Raw genomic sequence first — 23,566 nt, forward strand, 5'->3', positions numbered from 1 at the left:
ACACGGAGAGGAAAACAACTTGGGTTATGCCAAAATGCAATGACTGTGCACCATTTTTACATTTTTACAGTTTCTGGAGCCCTGGATTGAATATTCAGGTGCATTCCTAAATTAACATAGTTAAGTAGTATCAGAGCAGTCTTCAAATTGCAAAAGCAGGCATATAGATGTTCTCATTAATCGGAAAAGGCAGACAAGACATTTTTCCAGTAAAAGGAGTGTATTTCCCTTGGAGGAGTCTCAGCCCTTTACTGATAGAAAGCATTAATTACACAAAAGAACTATACACTTTAGTTGTAACAAATCAAATCAAATATTAGATTTGAGGACACCACTTCCATCTTGAGATGTCACAAATCAATGAAGGCTGGGAGACTCTCACAGAAAGCCTTGCTATACACTTTGCCCTGTTCTTATACTTTTCTTTAGGCATCAGCTATTCATCAAGATGAGGCCAGAGGCTGACCGGACCCTTATCCGACCCAGCACAGCCATCCTTGTATTTGGGTGTCAAACAGCTTGAGGTGCAACCTGCACCTTGTGGCTGGACATGACAATATTGGTGTGCATTTGCAATTTTAAATGGGGCAAAAAGGTATCTAGAAGCAGAATAACATACTTGCAAGCATTATTACAGTATAGCAGATATTCAAATGAGTATCAGCTTGTCTCATCAAAAATTAATTACAACCTACCTAACTGCAATTGAAGAAATTAGTTGGGCAAGGCAATGATTAAATATTTAAAGAGTCTGGTGACTTTAAAATAATTGAAACCGTATCTCCTTGCTTTGGTATTAAATTTCTTCTATTTTTACTGCTAGTGTGACAATTAAGAGATCAAAATTCCGTGTGTGTGCACCCGTGCAGACATATCCACCACACTCAGGTATCTACAACATGTTCATATATAGTCTCATAACTTCCCTCTTTAGCTATGGCCAAATTTGAGTAAACATGTTCAACTAATACAGAGGAGCTCTACTGGTAGAGCCAGAAGAATTGCTGTGAAACGGGCAAGGGAAAACACATTTTTATTGCTAAGTATTTAACAAGGTCAACCTCCTCTATAAGTGCAGGCAAAAAGATCCCACAGCAGACTCTGAACGCAGCAGGGGATTATACCAATTCATTAGCAGGTATATCTTCTAATTACAGCCTTGGACATTAGTCCCCATACAGCTGAGCAGGCAGCAGCTGCTGCGTTCTGCTACATCCTCAGAATCAAGCTCAGTGTTTTCTATGGAGCTTCAGGATAGCGGGGCTCACTGCGATCCCACCACATCAGCTTCAGCCTAAAGCAAGGGGATTCAGTTACCTCAAAGGAGGCTCCTGCCTCCTCGCAGCTCAAGTCCCGAGAGAAGCTCGTTTCTACGTTTTATAGGATTTGTTCCTCCACTCCTGCCATGTCAAGGAAGCTGTAAGGATCAACAACTCATCCTGTCAGCTCCATCGCTGGTAAAGATTCTCACATTAATTTAGTGTAAAGGTGACACTGGTGAGGAGGGGAATAAAATGAGACTTTGAATCCCTCCTTCCAGAAGGCTAATGGTAAAAAATTGGTAGCAATGCAACTTTGGCACTTTTCCAACTATAACACTTAGAGCATTGCCCACAGCCCTGAACCAGACATAGTTTATCATTCCCCACGGCTCAGTACAGAACATAAATAAAACAGAAGTCGCCAGCACTACTGGCACTCAGCTGTTCTGAGGTTTGGTTTTTTCCTCCCCTGCCAACAAAACAAATACTGAACTAGCAGCACTGCAATCCAAGTGATAACAACCATGATTAGGAAATTTGGTGCAGGCTGGTGGTGTGATGGGGTTCCTTAGGAAATTAACTCAGTTGAAGAATGAAGCAATAATAAAATGAAGAACACATTGACTGAGATGCATATAATGGAATACTGTGATGTTACTGAAGATCAGCACTGGGTTTTGTCATCTAAGTGCAAACTAAAGGTATCCAGGAAAAAGGAAATAAAAGCAGTGGTTAACCATGTTTGTTGTATGCACTATTCCCATCATAACAGTATTAATATTATATTAAGAGGTCCAAAAGTATGATTAATATCTTGCTGGGTTAGAAAATGCTAAGACAGTGCACAAGGTTTGCTGCTGTTGCACGAGTAAATAATTTCTGAAAATGAAATCCAAGAAATGCAGTGGAAATACTTCCAATTTAAAATAAAACACGCCTGCTGAAGAAAAGAGCTTATATTAATGAAGGCTACTTCTCGAGTTCAAAAGCATTAAGTTGTGGACTACTGTCTGACTGCCTAGCTGCTAACACTGCATTATACTACTACTAAGGTTTTTTTATTATTATTACCACTACTACTGCAGTCTGGTTACACTATAAAATAAGATCTCTTGAGCTCCTTAGATTCAGACATTTACATCTGCCCTTGTACTAGATGCTCTTTCATGAGATTATTGTTTCTTCTGTCAGTTCAATTGAAAGCAATGATAAAGTTACAGCAATGCGCACGTCCTTGTCAAATAATGCTTTCATAGGGCTGGAAGCACATTGTTGGGAAAAAAGCAATGCTTAACTGAATTCCTGGATTTAGGAGTGAATAAGTATCAAACAGCTTGCACTTAATTATTTTGAAGATCTGACCAGTTAAGTACTGAAATAAACCCAGTCTTTCCAACAAGAGCTGACAGGTTTGTATCAGAGGCAACTGTGTCATACAACCTTTGCTGATATGACAGTATCTAAATGGGTTTCCTCTCACTCCAACGTAACATGAGAATGTAATCATGTCACTCATCTTAGCATCACAGTTAAGCTGTGAGCCTTAAAATTTGTCAATATATGCAACAATGCAGAATAAATTATGTTAACTGAGGAAAAGCATTATTTTTTGATCCACTCCAAGATAAACATCGAAACACTCAGAGTTAGTGCAATGAGACTCTTTTGGGATTTATTTTCTATATTCTGTAATTCAGTCACATTCCAGGATGAAGAACACTGTTTATTACTAGAACCTTTGGATCTCTTTACCACAGCTGATAGCACGTAAGTGGATTGTATTACAGGATCAGGACATGAAAGCATAAGCTTTTTATAAACATACAGTACTTCTCTTTCTCTGTAGCAAAGGTGTTAGCTTGACCACTATTAACTTTAATCTCATTGGAACTCAGTGCATTTGTATTTTGCCACCCAAAACTGACTTCTCTCTATCTCCTTCAGACATGTTTAACCTTCCTTTTGCCTTTTTTATTTATTTTATTTTGGTTCATAGACTCTCTCTTTTCAATACTTCAGATGAAATTTCCCAACAGTTCTGGTCTCCCTGGAATAGCTGGGATTTATTACTGGCTTGCATTAAGATTGGTCATAAGAAACAACTGTGTGTGCTGCCCTAATCTGTCACTCTTCAGAGATACTGTGCTTTGTGTTATTGCCATTTCTAACCTGTTTCCTGCTGGAAAATGAACGAGTAAACGCATATCTCCATCTACTGTTAAATGTCATTGCTAAGCAAGCCTTTCGTCCTTTGCTAAAGTTGCTTATCTCTAAAGTTATTTATTTAACTCTGTAACTTTATTGTTTATCTCTGTGGAACATATTGGGATAAGCTGGTATACCAAATGTTAGAGAAAAATACAAGTATATTGGATTCTGTGGCACAGAGGACACACAGATGTCAGTCAGTTGTCAATCCAGAATCTAAGCAGGGTTTTCCATTATAAATTCAGATTATTATTCTCAATGTTTTGATTTTAAAAGTCACACATAGCGTCAAACTCCGGTGCATTTCCTGGGAGTCTAAAATGTGATTCTCCTTTTATGCTTTAAGCCAAGTTTAGCTTCATTAGTAAAAACAATGGTTCCTAATCAGTTGCCAAACTTTGAAAAGTTTTGTCAGATAAATTAGTAGTATACAATGTGCTGTCACTCTGAAGTCCCACCCATTGCTGTAGTTTTACACAGTTACAGCCCAGGGGAACGGTAAAACTCAACCAAGTCCATAAATGACACACAAAGGCAGCCTCCGTGCACAGATGTGCTCCATTAGTCCAAAAAGTATATCAAATTCACTGACACTTGAGAAACACCAACGTTACTTCTGAAATGTAGCTGCTTCTATGTGGGTCATATATTTGAAGAAAAAAACCTCAAACTGGAAACAAGCATAAAAGCCTGGTAAATCTCTAGAGCCTTTAAGAGTTTTAATTTCAGCCAGTGGTACAAAAAGGACAGATCTGAGAGGACACAGAAGAGCGTACGCAGGGGTTGGGCAGAGCATCGGGGAGGATGTGAGGGTGAAGGGATCCCTGCAGCAGCTCAGGAGAACCTTAAGGGCTGGATGAGTGCCCTGGAGAAGAAAGAAGAAGCCAGAGCAGGTCTGGGGCTGCAGGAAGATGCCAGAGCTTTTGAGAAGTGCAAGGAGTCTGGAGACAGTTGATGCAAGTCAAAAAGGTCCATAAGAAAATGGAAGCGCTTGCAAGCCCCAGAAGTTGGCTTTTTGATACGCAGCCACCAACACATTTGCAGTTGCAAATCCAGGCTCCCTTTATGTCTTCTCCCCTTTCCAAGTGCACACACTGCTCCAGGCTGTGCTTTCTGGACCACAGAGGCCATCTGGTCTTACATGCTGAACTACAGAAAACCGTCAGTAACAAGTGCAAAGCAATGAGCAATCCAGTAGTGATGCAGAAGGCATCCCCACCACAGATTCCACGTGACAAAGACCTTGATTTCACCCATGTAAACACCTCCTGCCGTCTGCTCTCACAGAAAGAAGGTTAGATGGGATTTTCCAACAAGCCACCAAACTGTCTGAAATACTCTCATCCACCCGTAAAATAAGGCAGTGTCACACTGCTTCAGTCGGTAAAGGCTGGCTTCCTCGGGATGCTGTAAATCCTATAGAATGGAGCAGAAATATAGCACTCGGCAGAGCCTGAACCGTGAGTGTCTGAACTGCCTTCAATCTCATTAGGTGCTCAGTAGTCTCAGAGCAATCTTTTGATTTGTGCTGAAAACCAAAGCAGCTAAAAGTAGACTATCAAATATAAGGGAGCTTAGAATAACATTGTTAGGAAACACACTGAATTCTCTTCAGACACAGTTCCAGACTGCTGACATCTTTTGAAGTCTGTGATTAGCAGACCCCAGCCAGAAACATGTCACTAAGTCCAGCTAGAGCACATTTAGCCACCGCTGGCAATGAAACCATACAATGCACCTGAACCCCATCGAAATCTAGACATGGTCAAAGTATAATAACAAAATACAGATGAAAACTATTCATAACAGGGCAGCATTTGGGACAGAAATTGGCCTTATCACTGATAAAAATTTTTGTCTTCTACAGACACACATTCACATAGAGAATTAGCAGTGCTTACACGATAACTGTCTGTGCCATCAGGTGATTGCATACCCAAATTCTATTCTACCCATAGTTCATCATGCCAGCAAGTAATTGTGTCAATTAAAATATCTTTGAAAATACAATCTCATAGTGTGCTTTGCCTCTTTTTAAAGTCCTTCTAAAACGCCAAATAATACTACCATTAAAACTATACTGCAGTTCTGCATGTATTTAAGTCAGTTAACACAAATTCATCTCCAGGGTGATTTTTTTTCAGTCGGGTCACCCTTAAAGAATTGAATACTGCAAAAAAAGCCTACGGCTATCTATCTGCATAGCACTGCAAATGTCTGAACCCCACTAAAACAAAGTTCATTGACCTGAATTTATCTCTGGGGTAACTTCACTGACTTCAGCAGGCTTTTGCCCATGATAAATTTGCCCACTGGGTTCTGGGACATGAAATGACTGTGAAATCACAGCTTGTAGAAATGTCATTGAGCAGGTTTGGATACGGGCAAGCCTCTGCATCAAAAAACCCTTCTCACTACAAATCTGCAAACCTTTGGCAGTTTGCAAAATGCTGCTCTTAGAAACATTTTGAAGAGCTATAAATAGACTGCTAAACCCATGATAAATTATAATCTGTGAAGGCTGCATGACTAGAAATGTCTGAAGCTCTGGGTTTTCAGTGGGGGTTTTCAGGAGTTGACTCAAGACAAATTTTGAGACTTCAAGTTTTCACAAGCCTGTGAGCGTGTGCATGTTAGTCACTTCTTCTGGGTTCTTCCTGTTTCTAATGAAAAGCGGTATTTCAGAAGTCACAAGCTGACACCATTAAAAAAAAATTGAAATTCTAAATTAAAAACAAACAAAACAAAACAAAACAAACCCACACAAAATCACACCCACACAGAAAGGTTCAAGTTCCTACAGTCTGATCTCCCTGAAGCTTCTAAGTTTCAGAAGGCATATAGGTGGTTTCAGACACTCCTTAACTGTGTCTCACAAGCAACCTCAGAAATCTCAGTGCAACCTCCTGGACTCTTGAGCCAACCTGAAGTTACAGCCATGTATTCTGTTCTTCTGGAACAGCAACTCAAAGGGCTGAATTTTGCCAGCTCTGACTTGCATTCGGAGTAGAAATAGTTACATATTCCTACTAACTTACCTGTTGTTCTCAAAAAAAGCATCACTGCTCTGATCGCTCACTAAGCTTGAAGAATAGCATAGGAAGATGGCAAATGCACATCACAAAAAATACGAAGCAATAAACAGGGCGGGGGGGGGAAGTATGATTAAATTATCAGCTTGTGTAAGTCAGCCTGGAGATTTTTAAGTTAATGACTACAGAGCAATTTTTATCTCTTCAGACTTGTACTGCACATTGTGTTTTTGCAAGCAACCCAAAGAGATGTGACAACCACTGTCCAGCAATAAACATTTTACAGTGGCCATTACAATTACACCCAGGCAATTATCCCAGTGCCAGAGACTGATGGGAAATATTCCTTCCTCTTTCTGTTTCACTGTGGAGGGACAACGAAAAGTAGTTAAAGCATTTATTAATGGTTCTTTAAATAATATACTTGATTACATCTACTGCAGAATAGTTTCCTTCATGTTTTTGTAATGAAACTGACAATGAAAAACAAATTTCTGCCTGCAGTTTGTATCATTATAAACTCAACTCATTTGATGTGGAAAACCTACAGTTTAATTGCTTGATTTAGATTTGGCTGGTAGAATGCGTCCTGAAACATTACTCTTAAAATTATGTTAATTTATAACTGAAAAGCTAAATTTACAAAGGCAATAACATTAATTATTTATTTGCCCATTAAAGCTGAGTATTTATTACCAAGCTAATTGGCTTCATGAGTCTGACAAAAAATTAAAAAATAGTTTATTAACTGATTTATACAGGAATGATACTACTATATCTCTTAGCAGGTTGTGTGTGTTTAATGGATTGCTCTGATATACAAGTACATTTCTTTCATTTATAGTGTGTTATCTATAGTATTTTCATAAGATTTAGTTTTTCCTTCCTCAATAAAAGATGCCAGTTGTGACTCGAACCAAGATTCTTTACTGTTCCATACCCAAAATCCTTTATGGAGTGCGATGGGTTTTTACTGGCCTGTAATAATTTATGAAGACTGCATCTTGCTTGGTCACTTAAATGCTCAACGAATGCAGGACTCCATTGAGTTAAATCAACCAAAAAGGGAAACACAGTAGCTCAAAATAATCCAGCTCACAGCCAGAATAGCAGGGCTGTTAAGAGTCAATACCCAGTACTGAGGAGTCTCCATTCTCACTAATATTTTAGCTTCATTTCCACATGCAAGATCACAAATATATTCAATATTTATTTATGCATGCGTCCTCAAAATAATACAATTAAGTTCCTCATGCTTACAGAACAATTTGAGTGTTACCTTAACGCATGATGAAAGGCTCGTTTTGATTGCTGTCGAGACAGAAATTCTAATTCCATGTGGCAACATCTTTCAACTCCAGCACAAAGCAGATACCTTCTCCTCCTGCTTATGTTCCTTAAATACGTGACTTTCCCAGAGGGTGACTGGATTACTACAGAGCGGCAGCAACACGGCCATCAGCGTCAGGCAGAACCGCTGACATCTTTGCTTTTGCTCATGAAAGTCCTCTTTGACTGAGGCCTACTGTTTTGTGAGTGCACAAAATAAACTGAATAAACTCTGAGACAGCGCTGAGACAGTAACCAGTATGATCGAATATTTATTTATGCTGGTGTCCTCAAAACAGGATGATTAGGTCTAAACGATGGACTAAACTTCCAACCATGGTGTAACTGTATTGCAGGGGAAGGACAGACGTGTCCAAGAAAAAGAGGCAATAGGATTCGGCATCTCATCTTACGTGAGAAGGAATGGGTTGAATCACAGTTTAAAGCTTTGCCGCCCTTAACTTTTTCCTGCAACTCCTCTTCTACTGTCTGGAGCCCAGCGGTGGAGCCAGCGACATGGAACGTGTGAACCTCTGCCTTGGGGAAAATTCACCTGGCTTCTACTATCAATATTCCACACTGTGAGGATGGATTCAAGACATACAGTTTAAAACAAACAAACAAACAAATACAAACAAAACAAAAAAACCCAAACAAAAACCCCCACACCCAAACCTTCCAACTTGTAACTGAAATTCTGGGGTTTCTCTCAGTGCCAATTTTCTCTAATTACAAAAGAAACAAAGCCCAGTATAACACAGTAGCGTACGATCTCAGGACACAGAACCAGCAAGAGCCAGAAGAATTTCTTAACACCCAAATCCAACCCGTGATGTTGAAGACACACATTTCTTGACGGTTTAATTCAATGCTCTCAAAAATGACAAGGGGTGATATTTGACATGAGTCTGCTAAGCCAGGTTAAAACTAGAGCTGTTCCACATACACATCCAAACCAATGCAGGGCTGTGTGGCAGGTTGCTGCAGAAAGCCCTGGACCCTCAGTCTCCCACATGCAGATTTTCACAGGGCCACTTGCCCTGAGTTTCTCTTTATCCCTTTGCAAGCTCAGAGACTTTGCATCCTTTCTAGTAAGACCTGATCAAAAGGCTGCTGTCATCACAGTAAGACTCCCCATTAATTTGGGGATTTAAATATCAGAATTGCAGAGTTTGTCCTACCACCTGTTGTGCTCAGGGCTACAACAAACAGTGCAAAGCCAGAGATCTGGTTGCTCCATGACTATTTAACGTGCCTATCGCATATCTAGGAATTTCGTGCAACACACCTTTCCACGGGCTTTCACTGATGGCCTGAATAGATTGGAAAGCATCTATGTGGCAATATTCACTGAGATACAACGACACTTCTTATAAACCTTTGCCTCAGAAACCTTTGACTGGTCTAAATTGCATCCGCAGCTGCTTCTCCCCAACAAAGCATAATCCAATGAGAGAATAACAAGGAATCACTAAGCAGAGCAGAGGAGGAAATTTTCCTATCTTTCAAAATTTGTTACTTTAAAAAACATATATATACAACTAGACCAAAAGTCAAAGTCTCAGAAGTATTAATTATTCAGAAAGCTATTATGTGTTTAAGTCCATTTAAAACTCATTTGTGCAATGTTTCATTGAAATTTCAGAGTTTTTTTGAAAACTTTATTAACTATCACATAAGATATATTTCCTAGAAAAAGAATTTATTTCTAACTAAACCCCAAGCCTTTTGTTTAAAAAACTATAGAAGAAACTATTTTTAATAAACTCCACAAGTCTTGTGCTGTTCTGTTTTGGTTTCAGCCCAGTGTTTGCTGAACCTGGCCTCTCCCTCACTATTATTCAGGTATTAATGGTTTGGCACTGACCGGTGCCAAGACATCAGACTGCAAAATCCCGATCAGGTCTGGCATGAAGCAGCAAACCTCACAGATAAAGACCTGGTAGGAGGCAGTGCTGGTAAACAAGGATAATACTGCATGACAGATAACTAGCAGAAGACAGGGTGGAAAACAGGAGATAATTGTCAACCATGTGGTATTTTTAGCAACAATCAACCAAAATGCCTTAGACATCAGTTTCAAGCCACTTAATCCTCTTAATGACATGCTATGGCTTTTATTTATGATTAGGGTTTCACTTTGTTTTCTACAGAAGATTCCCCTCAGACTCTCACATTCAATGTGCTTTGTAAATAGTTCTGTGAGTATTAGGTTAGAGTTTAGTTATCACAGCGCTAAATTATTCCAGCTGGGTCATTATTAATTCTCCTAATTTTGCTATCATTCACTATCATTACAACAACGCAGCACCCTACGGATACATTTATTACAGAGCATAAATCCAGTGCTCATAGAAGATGCTGGAATGCCTACTCTGCAATCTTATGCAAAAAGAATTATCTTTAAGACAACTTTTTAAAGGCTTTCTTCCAGATTCTCATCCTCCACCCACCTATTACATTTTCGTATGATGTTAGATAAGTTTTCTGTAAGTGATACTCCACTGCAGTACACGTTATTGCCCAAGGCAAAACTCTCTCAGTATATACACTGGGGAAAGGGATGGAAGAGAGAGAGCAAAGAACATACTGCTGTACACAGCAATCTCCATTAGAGAAAGTATTTATAAAAATAGACATTTTAAAATATCTTAATGCATATTCCCCTCCCCTTCAAAGAATTTATGCTACTGCACATATCTTTGTCTAACTCAAGCATATGTTTGATAGAGTCTTGATTCAGAAAAGCAACTAATTCAGGGAAAAGCTTTTAGTTCCTGCTTAAAATCTGTCAGAGAAAAACTTATGCAAACGTTTCAGTGTTTTCCTAAATCAGAACTGTAACTGGATTTATGAGTGCATAAATCCCCCCATGTCATGCATTCATGCATACAGATTTTGAAATTTTGGTTCCATTATCAAGGCAAATTGCTACCTGTTTGGCCACCTTTGAGTCTGGTAACAAGAGGTCAGAAACGTGTTTTAAGCAGCTGCTCTGAAATAGTCTCAAATGTTTCAATACTCTTCCCTCCAGCTTCCTTAGGTTACCTCCCTTCCTCAGTAGTTGCAACATTTTCTGAGTATAGTGGATCACAGGCTAATACTAGAAGCATTAGGGCTGGTTTTATTGCGTCCCTCTCAGGTTGCCTACATCCATTGTGAACACCTTGTCACAGCAGCTTCTGTTGGCCACCCATCAGTTTGAGGGTCCACAGTGACATGCTGAGCTCTCCTGAAGCAACGGTCCCTATACAGCAAGTCCTTATTTAGCCTGTGTGCAATTTGTTTTACTGTTTAATGATTAGTGCTCATCCACACTAGGAAAATGTACTTTCTGGTCCACCATCCAAGCAACTAATGAAAATTATTAAGGTAGATTTTTCTCACAAGCCATAGTCAAAATGTCAAAGGACATTTGAATTAAATACTAATAAACTGCTGTTAGAGATTTTGTTCAAGTCAGATCTGCAGCCATTAGTAGTTATTGGCCAGTGAATTCCTCGCTACCTGGGAATGTGAACCTCTGCTAAAACCTTCTACTGATCCACAATCAAAAAGTTTGAAAGCTGCAAGTCTGAGCTCAGCTTTCTCTCAGATGTGAGAATGTGGTGCTTTAGTGAGCATCCGATTCCTGGCTAAATACCACGCGCTTCTGCTTTCTCTTTTGGATCAGCCACCCAGAGAAGGAAATTAGATCAGTTTGGGCTTAATAAAGCATATTAGATATTATTTGCTGCTGTGGAAGTTCAATAATTTGCTCTGTATCTTTTTGAGTATTTACAAACCTCTATTTCCCTTGTACCGTCCTCTGTGATGACAGGTACTATTAATATGTTGCCTTCCTCTGGACTTCTGACAATCGCCCTATCCTCCACAAGCTTCTGAAAGTCATTGTAAATAATTTGGTGGGTACATTTCAGAAGGCCATGCTGACCCAAATATATCACATTTATCTAAATAATCCTTATCTTGTTCTTGCCTTTGCTCATAACCCCTTGTTACAGTGAACGCTGTTATAGATCTGACACAATTATTAACCTTTCTGTGAAGAGCAGGGCAAAATAATGGCATTTGGTATTTCTATCTTCTCTGTCTAGTCCATTTATTTGCTTCCCGTACTTACTGATGGACTTTGGCCTTCCTCTTACTGCCAGTGCTTTTGTAAGTTGTTTCATAACCGTTTATAGTTGTAACTGACTTCGCATCTCGATCCTTCTGACTTTAGCCTATGTGGCTGCACAACTGGTATTCTTAGCCATCCATCTTTTCCTTGCCAGGTTTGTACCATTCCACATTAGTGAAAAGCTCCTGGTACAGCCATACAAGTTCCTCGTGACTTTTTTTTTTTAATTAATAATGATATAGGTTTAGATGTACTGGCTTCAGAAGGGGCTTGGCTACAAACTTTAACTGCAGAAGTGTTCTGGAAGCCACAATACACCTCCCACGTTCACTGCTCCAACTATGCCAACGTCTGCCTTCCCACCGAGCGATGCACAGCTGGACTGAACAGCACAGGAGGAAGGGATGAACAAAAAAAACTCTCAAACTTTTCACTCCTTACCCCTCCTCTCCATATGCAGTGATTAGGAAGGACGTATCAAATATCCACATTCCCAGGTAATTACTCACTGTGTAAATAATCAGAGGATAGGGTGGAGGTCTCCTGGACTCACAGCCCCCATGTGCTCTACACACAGCCAACAACCTACCCTCACACATTGCTGAGCACTGAACTCTTCAGCCACAGCAGCTTTAGTGAACTCTAGGCTGAATCTCAAGAACCAGTATGAGTTGGGTAGGAGCTTGCCAGCTTCCTTAGTCTTGGCTAAATGCATTTTCTCAAATCATCACTGCACTCTCTCTCACAAAAGATTTTTGAATGCAACAAAAATAGTCTAAAAGTAACTGTTGTCTCCCCTTGGACTGTAGACACTTAACAGAGCCAAGAACTACCAATTTATTTCATGTTCAGCTAAACTGATTGAAATGCTTTAAGTTACATTGGTTAACAAAGTTTTGGCTTTAAATATTGCATGGAATTCTGGGGAAACACATAGACGTCATTTCATAAAAGGAATTTGAAAAGTGAGGTGTACGCAGACATGAAAACAATACATACCCCCATTATTGCAATATGACTGGGTAAAAGGTTTGAATGTGCCCCATTTTTATACATTCTCCAAGCAAGAAGAAATGGATCATAAATTGAAGGACTAAATAGGTTCTAGATCATCCTTGGATTTCAGTGCCCAATCTACCTCTAACCTACACCTAAGGTAGCCATATACACTATGCAAAACACAGTACCCAACAGGCATTGAGAATCTTGAATCCATCCCTATGAAGTGCTACAGATGAAAGATGCAGAGAGATGGGACCTTTACCTGGAGGAACTCACAGAGAGGCTGGTGCTGTCCTGTCAGTGGTAAATGGAGCCACACAGGGGAAAGAACAAACCAGAGGTCTAATTTCTTTGCTGTGCTACTCCTCCCAAATTATCTAGTCTTTGTGCATGAGAGCAAATACCTCAGCTTACAGCACTGCTTTAATTAAGAAGTTTGCTCAAAGGTACCTTCAGTATGAAGGTGTGGGCTTTTCCCCCTCCAAACATTTTGCATCCTAAGTTCAAAAGTTCAATTACTTTTTAAATTTAATTAATTCCTCCCTGCCAAAACCCAGCCTGCTCAGACACTACTAAAGAAGCTACGTGACATACCCAATACTTCTGGCCATCAATATATCTCTGTCCTAAGCTGTCTTCCTATAGCCCACTGATCAGCATAAGTTATTTTCCCCACTGAGAGCAATACCCTTGTAAAAATGTCCCATAACCAATTCCAATCAAAATGTCACCTGCCCTATACCTACCCCATCTTCACAGTTTCTCTCTTGAATATTCTGGTGGTATCATATTTTCTTCAATATCTTTTGGATTTTGTACACCTTGGTCACGACCCCTCTTAATCTCTCCTATTCTAATGAATATAAACATAATTTTCATAACCTCTCCTCCTAGTTTATAACCCCTGAGGCCCTCTATAATCCTTGTTAAAACTGCATCCATAATTAGGGTGCCTAAAAAAGATCAAAACGAACGAACAAGAAAGTGCCTACTTAATACAAATTGTTACATGAATAACCAACATCTCCCCCTCCAGATGCACCTTTCCCATTCAAACCCCAGCGCTCAGTGTTGAGGGCAAGTCAGCTGCTGATTTCTGCAGATCAAGCACTTTAGCCAGGACAGCCTTTGAAGCTTCAGGATGCATCGCTCCTCCCAAGCGCACACTGCAATATTCATCTTTCTGTTACTTGTGTGAACTCATTACAGCTACACATACAGACGCACGCATTTATATTCTCTGCAGATAACTGAAAATCCACACCTGCCCGTATTATATATCAAACTGCCCTCCATCTGTCTATACACATGCACACATTCATATATACCCACATAGATGGCAGACTGTTTCTTGCGTGCACACACAAAGGTACGCACGCACACGGAGGTAGGGACATGTTTAACAATGCTGTTACCAAGGAAAGAAAACACTGACCACAACCACGTTTAATACAGAATTGCAGATGAAGATGTTAATAACACACCAACTGGCCTTCAGCAGTTGCTGTGGCCAGCATTCCTTGGTTGGACAGATCCTTGAATCCTCCACTGATACGCACTGTAGAAGCCTCCAAGGGATGAACATAAAGTCACAAAAATGCCCAGGGCACAGAAGATAAACACCTTGCAGAGGATATCACTGTGTCCTTACGGATTATGCTATATGATATTAAGAATTTGGAATCTGCCATAGCAGATCAGACGAGCGCTCTGTTTAGACCAGAAACCGGAATCAGGCAATAGCAAAGGCAGATGCTTCAGGGAAGGGTTTAAGAAATCCTTTCAAATAGCTATAGAACAACTAAACCACCTGTGCTATTTTCTTGCTCATCTTGATTATCCCGCAAGTTGGCAGATAACCCAAAAAGGAAGAATTTCTCTATGTCTCTCAAGCATCTCCCTTCCAGTCCTTACCGTTGTATGGTGAATGGTCTCACTGCTGTGAAATGAGGTCCAACCCTTTGGACTTCAGCTCTTGAGGTTTTGTCCTTGGTGGCACCTTGTGGCAATTTGTCCCCCAGCCTCGGCAACTCAACATCTCCTCCCACACCCACAAAATATGAAATCACAAGCTCATGACCAATCTGCTCCTCTTCTAAGAGGTTCTTTGCAAAAGTTGCTCACACATTAGTGAATCACTTCCAATCTGTTTTGCATAAGCAAATTTAAGGTATTTCATTATGGAAATGTATGCCAAAACATCTTCCCACAGAGCTTCACATTGTCACGGTGTGACGCAGCTACATAGGGTCAAGCCTGTGGTACATTTTACATAACACAAGGCTGCAACCTGTTTATAATGAGGTCATGATCTATGCAATTAGGAAAGGTGAAAATGCATTTATTTGTCCTTGGCATGCTTTTTAACTTCATATCTGCTACTCGGCAGGTATAGCCAGCAGTAACAACCTGCAGTAAGAAATGGTACTAAAAAAACTGTAGCCCACACCAAACTTCATTTTTCTTTGTCATTATTTTCTATCAGAAGATCATTACTATGAAGCATTATCTGCATATTCTACCATGCCTACATTCATGCTACAAGAGCAAATCAGTGGCTGATAATAGCTACGTACTCCTCCAAGAAATCTCACTGCCTTTACAAGATATTAAGTTGGTAAGTTTTTTTATCAGCACCTTATTTATCTAGGCAATTCCCATGCTGATGAGCTTCATCATTACTGAGGGTGGGCAACATACGCTTCTCTTTAATACTACTGACCTTTGCAAAGAAAATACAGCTCCAGCTTTGAAGAGTGAGGACACTCAGCTGCTTGACTGGTTTAGTGCTGTAGGACATAATGAACATTTACGATGCTGCTATTTAGTGCCAAAATACCGACCCATCAGCATAAACCAGGCAAGGCTGCAGCTTCCTTCCTTGCAGGCAGCCTCTGAGCAGCCCCTGGTACATGGAGAAGATAAACCAGAAACCATGTTTTCTCAAGCCTTTGACACACAACACCGGCTTTTTCTTTCCTCAAGAAGTTCACTGTCACCATCACTCATCACACTGTTTTCTGTCCTGAGCGCTGAGTGCTCTCACCGAGCAGCCTGGCAATGAAGACAAGAAGCCTCAGAAACCAGGGGCTTTTTGGGGAATGCAAGTCACAACTTCCCAACTTCTAAAGTAGAGCTTCTCCTGCTCAGTGCCATGGAGACAGAGCCCAGCAGCTCAGCAGCCCTGGTAGCAACCAAAGAGCTGTGATTTCCAGGCTGTCTCTGATACGATGTGGGCTCCCGGGGATTCTGCTCCCTGCGAGAGCTGCTGGACAGGGGCAAACAGCTGAACCAGCAATCTCCAAGCTCGGTTTCAGCTATACTTTGAAATCTTAACAAAATGTTTCCATTACATCTGTCTTGTGCTTCTTTTCTTTGAGTTTTTTAACACATTTTTCACTCCTCTCAGGAAAAGAACAACTTTTTCTTCCCCTCCCACCAACTAACTGGAAATTCTGACCTCAAATCAACTCTTTCTGGAGGATTTTGAGTAGCTGCCAAATAGCCACCTCTCATTACAATACTTTGAATGAGATTTTAATATATAACAATTAAGTTCACATTTCTTCTCCAGACACATGTCTGTACTCTAGCATAAGAATTCTGCTGGTAACTTTACTGTAGATGCAAACTACAGGAGCTCATACCTACTCCACATCTCCTACCTGGAAAAGAGCAGTGATAGAGCTCAGACTGGAGAGAACTATTACTAATCTAGAGCACATCTACCACTTTTTGGCCTGTAAATTAAACAGTTTCATGAGCTCCCCTCTAGTTCTTGAGCTACAAAAAACTGAAAGAAAGGAAGAAGAGAGTTCACAGAGTTCCTAGCTGAAACAGGCAATAACATTCAGTAATGATCAATACATGCTCTAACTCTTGCCTTTAGGATATAACTGGTTAGGGAGAGTCTACATAGAGATGTAACTATGCAATTACATAACCACGAAGATCTATAAATATTATTAAATTCCAGTTAATAGAAACAAAGTACAGACTTGTGAATGTGAAACCGTCAACAAAAAAAAAAAGATAAGAGCTTCTTTCACATTTGTCTGCTGGTTAGAGAAAGAAAAATAATCTTACTGCTTCTTACCGGCAAAGGTGCTGGTTTGACAGCCATGAAGAGTGATCTATTTATTCAAAGTAATGCTGGCAGCAATGGTACACTTTTCTTGCAACGTGCCCAACCCTGTATCTATTTTCAGTTCCATCAGTAAGCTAAAGGTTAAAGCTATTTATTTAAACCCACACCCACATGCCATTTAAATTGACCCAAATTATTGCCTGAGTTGTAACCTCTCTGTACTGAAGTCCCCTCAGGGGCTGCTTCTTCATTTCAGGCTCAGAAAATTCCTCCCTCGCAGGATAAAAGCGGGGTAAAGAGCATCTCCAAATAAAAATGGAGAAGAAAAGTGAGTAGGAGGAGTTCATCTTCAAAGAACACCTTTTGGTGTTGTGGATACTGCAGAAAACTTCAGCTTTATTAGATAATTATCTAGAGAGGTTAGCTCCAGTTAAAGTATGTGTTGTGATAAAAGATCTCATTGGCATTCCTGTTCCAAGGATTCCTAAAAAGAAAACCAAAAACCACTACACATTCTGCTTGCCTTTGTGGCTGCAGCTGGAAGGAAAACCACCAAAACCCCCCAAAATGAAAAAGTAAAGGTGGTCGCACACAATCAGACCATTCTGGAAGTAATCCTTTGCAAACAGTCCTCTCTGTGCCAGAGGATCAGGACTGAGGAGGAACAGGAGCCTCTTGCAGTCATGCACCAGTTAACATGAGCAAAGTGCCATTCCAGGAGTGAAATTACTCTCTAGGCTGATAAAAGGCAAAGGGAAAGCAGCATCTGGCCTACAATATTTAGCCTTTTCTACACAGTTTAATGCTGTGTGAAGCATGGCAAAAGCAAAGCTGCCTCAGCCCCAGGAAGACAGCTGGCGATGAAACGCAGCAGGGACACCATATGATGGAAAGCTCCTAATTACAAAATCTCTGTCTTGCCTGTCAGAGCAGCCGCGCAGTAGCACAGGGTAGATCACGGAGGAGTTGTGAAAAATCAGGCAGAGATAAGACTTGAAATCCATCTCCAGATGGAGACTTCCCATGCCTTTGAGTTCAGCTGGCTCTTCGATCTAGCTGCAGACCAAAAAGGTGTGGATCAGCAAAGACATCCCCAAAGTTCAGGGCTTGTCCAGCTTTGACTTCTGATGGGGAGCCAGCCATACAAAGAGATATTCAGCAGGGAATTTCAGTGCCAACAGACCAGAGACTCCCAATTCCATCAGCCTGAGTGATAATCCCTGAAAACCAAGATTCACTCACACTAACACAAACCACAAAGATGCAAAAGCAGTAACCCAAGAAGTCTGAATTTCATTTTATGTTCGCTAGACACAAAACAAGAAAAGGAGGACTTTTTCTTTCAACCTATATACAGTACCTCATTACACATTGATACTGTTAATTGCTATTCAAGTGCTGAGAGGCAAAGATGCAGCACACTTTTAACAAGCTGAAAAATATTGCTAAATACATCAGTATTACAGAGAGAAAGGCAAACCCTCCAATACCATGAAAGCAGGACCGCAGAGAAGCAAGGGAGGTGGCTCCGTGCTGACAGAGACTGGTACGGGTCCCCACTAAGGCTGATGTAAAACCTGCTACCTTTATGCTACACTTCAGTCACCACTGCGACTACACGAACCCTCTGAGGCTCCTAATAGCAGCGTCCCACTGAGATCATTGCAGTGACATGAAGGGCCACATGTCCACGAACTTCTAAATTGGGGCTTTCCCTCCTCCCCTCTTCTTTAGCCGCTCAAGCTCTGCCGTATCAGGACCATCGGAATTATAAGAGCACCACGGTCTGCTGGGAAGGAATCAAGCAGTGATATTTTCAGCTGTACGGCCAGGGTGTTTCTGCAGTACTGTGAGATGGGAAAAAACAAAAAGAGCTGGCTGAATTCTACAGTAAATATAATTAAGCTCCTGCTAAACCATACAACTTCAGCTAAATTTGAAGTACAAACGATAAAACTGTTCTATCAACTTTGTGCTGAGTAAGAGTGGGATTAAGAATTAGATCTTTACAATTCAGTGTGAGGCAACCCCAGCCTTGCAGAATCAGCATCATCTGGGCTGTGCGTGGGTGGCCCAGCTGGACACCTAATTTTTGAGACAATGGTTGATAGATATGTAAAGCTATTGCTCAAAAGGCTTAAATAATGAGCAGTAAATTAACTCATTATCATTTGCTGTACAGCTGATGAAAAACAAGTCAGATCTCATATGCTGCACAAGTTTTGGTGAAATCTGACAGGTGATTCTTTGGCCAAGAGAAAGAAGCACCTTATGCCAGAGACTTGATTTGTGACCTTCCAACAAGCGTTTATTTCCCACAAGAGTAAATTTTACTAATCTTGGTTAAAGTTTCAAAGTTAACAAGTACGTGCCTAGAAGAGAGCTTGACAAAACCTTCCAGTCAGGAGACCTAATATACATATTTGTTAATTATGCTAAAATGTTATAGAACGCAAGCAGCCCTAACTAAAACCAAGTAAAAATCAGTGCTGCTGTGATTTAGAAGAATAAAGAACAATAAGGAAGAACTGTTAAAATACAGTAACATAATGTAGTAGTAAACACAAAAGAAGTCAGTCAGGAAAGTATGCAGACTTTCATTTCAAAGAAGAAAAGTGGTCACAGAAATTCTCAAATAGTAGAACAAGACTGATAAAGCATTAACTCTCCACAAAATTAAATTACATTAAAAAGAAAAAAAAAAGGTAGGAGCAATGAGTCCTGATAGGGAAAATGATTGCATTAACATATCAAAGGAAGGAGATAGGAGAGTAATCTAGAGGGTAATACAAAAGAAAAGTTTAAGGGACACCTTGGGATAAGTTTTCTTTGAAGTACTGCACTTCCTAAAATAATAGGAGGGTTATCTAAACACAGCCATCATGCATCACAATTACTGTACTACACTTTCACTTAACAGAAAATTCATTACATAAGTGGAGAGTAAGTGCTCCAGCAGAACAGGCCTAATTAAGAAGCTGTCATTACGTGTGGAATTAGTGTCAGGGACACTGCAGCTGGGTCTGCATTTCAGACCTTGAGTGTGCACCCAGGCCACACACGATCCTCAAAAGCAGAGCAGCCTGGTGGTGACTGAAATCTTTACAAGTAGTGTCTATCTTATTAAGCTAAAAATGGTTTCATTGTTCTACATCACATCTCTTTCCTCTGCATTTCTATGGACCCTGCATGACCCCATGCAACTGGCAATATTTCATTTTCCACATATGCTGGAACGAAAAGCCGTGCAGGCCATTAAAATAGCATGAACAACTCAAGAGCTTGAAGACGATTAATCAACCACCACTTTGCAATCATTTCTGTAGCATACTGCAGGTGCATTTCCTTTGTGGGAACATTGCATTTGTCTGCCATGAAGATGAACCTGGCTGCTTTAGTGATTTATGTCAGAGTAAATGTTTAAGGAATAATTTAATTATTGGGAAGACCAGGAAAAGTTGCACCAGCTGAAGAGATGTCCATCTTCTACAGGGCAAGAGACAACTCACAGCTGTACAAGACCAAAGGGTTGCTCATGCTCTACACAACAGAACTGTTCCAAAGAGGTTCCTTTGTTACTTTTTTTGACTGCGCTGGAAATGTAGTGATTGTACAGTGTACAAGGAAATCTATACTCAGTGTATTGCCTGAAGGACTGCTTGGGTATGGTCTTTGAGCAGGACAATCCTGCTTCATTTCCAAAGACCATCCATAGATTATCACAATGCAGAATGACTTTGGCACATGCTTTTATTTTTGGAGATTTAAGATCTGGAAATATTTTACCTGCTGTCATTTCCCAGCCCAGCTCTGTGACCACCTTGCAGGTGCAGTGCAGAACCAGGGTGGATTTGCTTGCCTGAGCTGAACAGCATCCCAAGAGGATAACTCAGAATGAGTAGCAGCAGATTCTAATTTCTGAACTTCATTCTCCAATGCATGTGACAGATGATACAGATATCTACAGATGACTGATCTACATCCAATAATCAAATACACGGTAGATATGATCTTTAGATGAAATTCAGTCTGGAAGTTTAAATGGAAAAGGAAATCAGATAATTAAAACTCTGCCCTTAGTAATAGTTTTTTTAAAGTGACAAAATCTATAAAAACCTCAGGCAGAAACATAAAGTGCAGCTGAAAGAGATTCATTGAAAACCAAATTAATATTTTAATTCTGTCAACATGGAAAAAAAGCCTTTAAATGAGATGAAGTTCAGAATGAGTACCAAGCACAGTGACTTATTGCCTTTTCTCCATAATTTAAATGATGGTTTCTTTAATGTTCACTAAATTCCTCCTGTAGAGTTTGAGCCTTAGTTCTCACCAAAAAAAGAAATAATAATAAAAAAAGGTAGCTTGTGCTTTCAGTGCTCTCTGTAGGGCTTCAGAAAAAGGAAGATTCAATTGAGAAAAAGCCAGTGGTTTTCCAGTAGCCATGTCAAAACTCAATTAGGCTGAAGGACCAGGGGTGGGATTAATAAAGCTTTCTTCACCTCTGCAGCAGTATAAACGGGCTTGTTTGCTATACAGTCTCCACAAACGGGAAGTTCCAAAGAGTGAAACTGAAGATATTTATGGTCTTGTAAAGCAGCACAACGTTTTCAAAGCCAGATCAGCTGTTCAGGGCAATATTTTAGCTACATGGTTTAAATCATTTCTCCAGCTTTTACCTTAAAAGGTGCTTCCCTTAAACATGTCTTCTCAAAAATCAGTAAAAAAATAAAATAAGATAAATAAATAAAATAAGATAAATAAATAAAATCACAAGCATTTGGCTTGACTGCTTCCAAGAACCTACAGCAATCACTAAACGAGAGCTCGACAAAATTGCAGTCCTAATTAAGTGAAGATTAATTTTTAAATTAACTTAGATGTAATACAATTGAGTGATGCATCATGCTTATATAGATTTACCAAAAGCAGAGTAAGCAGCCATGTGCAGATCCATATTTAATAATACGGTTCTAATATTCAGTTGGCACAACTGCTTTTATTAAACATATATGATGATTACCATGGCACTGTCAAGCCTTCCCAGCATTCCTGTCATGAAACAAACAAAAATTTAGAGGTGCTATTTCTACCATTGAATTTCTACTCTTCGATAAAATTACACCAGCCCATAAAGGACCCCGAATAGCAACATTTCATGGTAAGGGGATAGGAGCGAATCATGTTTTTAAAATAACGGAGGTGTCAGCTGTGAACGCCACATTCAAGGACAATCGCAGGGATACAAAACTGCAGCAGTTGAGTCTGGCCCCTGCAAAGCAACAACCATGTTCAGTCCCAGCATCATGGAACATCCATTACATCTCCCTGTTTCCCAGCCACACAACACTCCCGGTGATAAACTGCAAATTAGTAACAAAAACCTGGCCCTGAAGCAGAAAGGGTTCCATGAAGACAACAACAGACACCAGCAGAGAGAAGGGAGAAGTTGGATGAAAATGCCCAGATGAGCCCAGAACCTCAGCAAGTCCTATGCAGAAAAGGAAAACAAAAGGAAACCAGAAAACAGTTGACTCTGATCTTGAGAAAAATTTCATCTTCACCTCAAACCTTGCAAGTAAATTAATTCCGGTTCATCTCTTGGCTGTTTTTTACAGCAGCCCCTTTGCCAGGGAGCTGAGACTGCAGTAGAACCAGGAGCAGTTCCCGCCACCACACACCATCTTGTCATGCACTCACATCAAAAATTTGATGTTTCTATACAGGTGAAAGGACAGACAGAATCCAAATTGTGCATTAATGCAAGCAAACCAGCAACGGTCCTGAAGCACCACAGAATGTATGACCAACAAAATGGCAATTCCAGTAGGACCTAAAAGACATCCAGCGTCTTAATGGCCAGTTACAAGCCTGATTTAGTTAATTAGAGCCAGATATCTTATTAAACAGACAGGTCAAAATGCTCCATCCCCAATATCATCCTATTACACATCTTTTACAGAAGATTACTTAGCCCCATCTTCAAAATAATATACAAAAATATAAGTGTCTTTCATGGCCTTGCCTTTACAATTTAGAAAGCTTTTATGAACATCATGCTTGAGATAAAATTTAGGTTCGTTCTGGTGAAAAAAATCAGTGCAAGATACCAAAGCATTCCTGTACAAAGGAAAACCAATTCTAGTGACTTCCCTGAGGGTTTTATTGAGCAGAACCATTTCACAGACTCACGCTGCTCTCCTACATAATTTCTATTCCATCTACAAACCTCAAGTCTTAGCCTTAGTGTAACAGTTGTGTCGGCTATTCTATTAATTGTATTCTGAGATGCAATGTCTTTAGAAAGCAACTTAATAATTCAGTATTTTCCCTTAGCCAAGGTGCAGCATCCCTTTCCAGAAACAATCAATACTGTGGGATTCATTGTCACATGCTTACTCACGTACAACTAGATTACAGGAATATGGGAACAAAACAAAAACAGACACTCTCTACTTCCTAAAGTGAGATTTTAACTTTTCCTGTCATCAGCTCAAAAGTTATACTCAAATGAGCCTAAAAATTT

General features: G+C 40.1%; 1 protein-coding gene across 6 annotated transcripts in view; it reads right to left on the reverse strand.

The window, feature by feature from the left end:
- Window positions 1-23,566, reverse strand: part of SGCD (sarcoglycan delta) — a 326,687-nt gene that overhangs the window by 211,215 nt on the left and 91,906 nt on the right. The window contains exon 1 of one of the 6 annotated variants that reach the window (XM_065029703.1): window positions 18,534-18,890. The exons of the other annotated variants lie outside the window; for them this stretch is intronic. The gene's annotated coding sequence lies outside the window, so the exon portion shown is untranslated. Of the gene's footprint in view, window positions 1-18,533; window positions 18,891-23,566 lie in introns of those variants that run through there. 6 annotated transcript variants of the gene reach the window in all.

The sequence above is a fragment of the Columba livia genome, chromosome 14, assembly GCF_036013475.1.
Source record: "Columba livia isolate bColLiv1 breed racing homer chromosome 14, bColLiv1.pat.W.v2, whole genome shotgun sequence".
In the NCBI taxonomy this organism is placed as follows: domain Eukaryota; kingdom Metazoa; phylum Chordata; class Aves; order Columbiformes; family Columbidae; genus Columba; species Columba livia.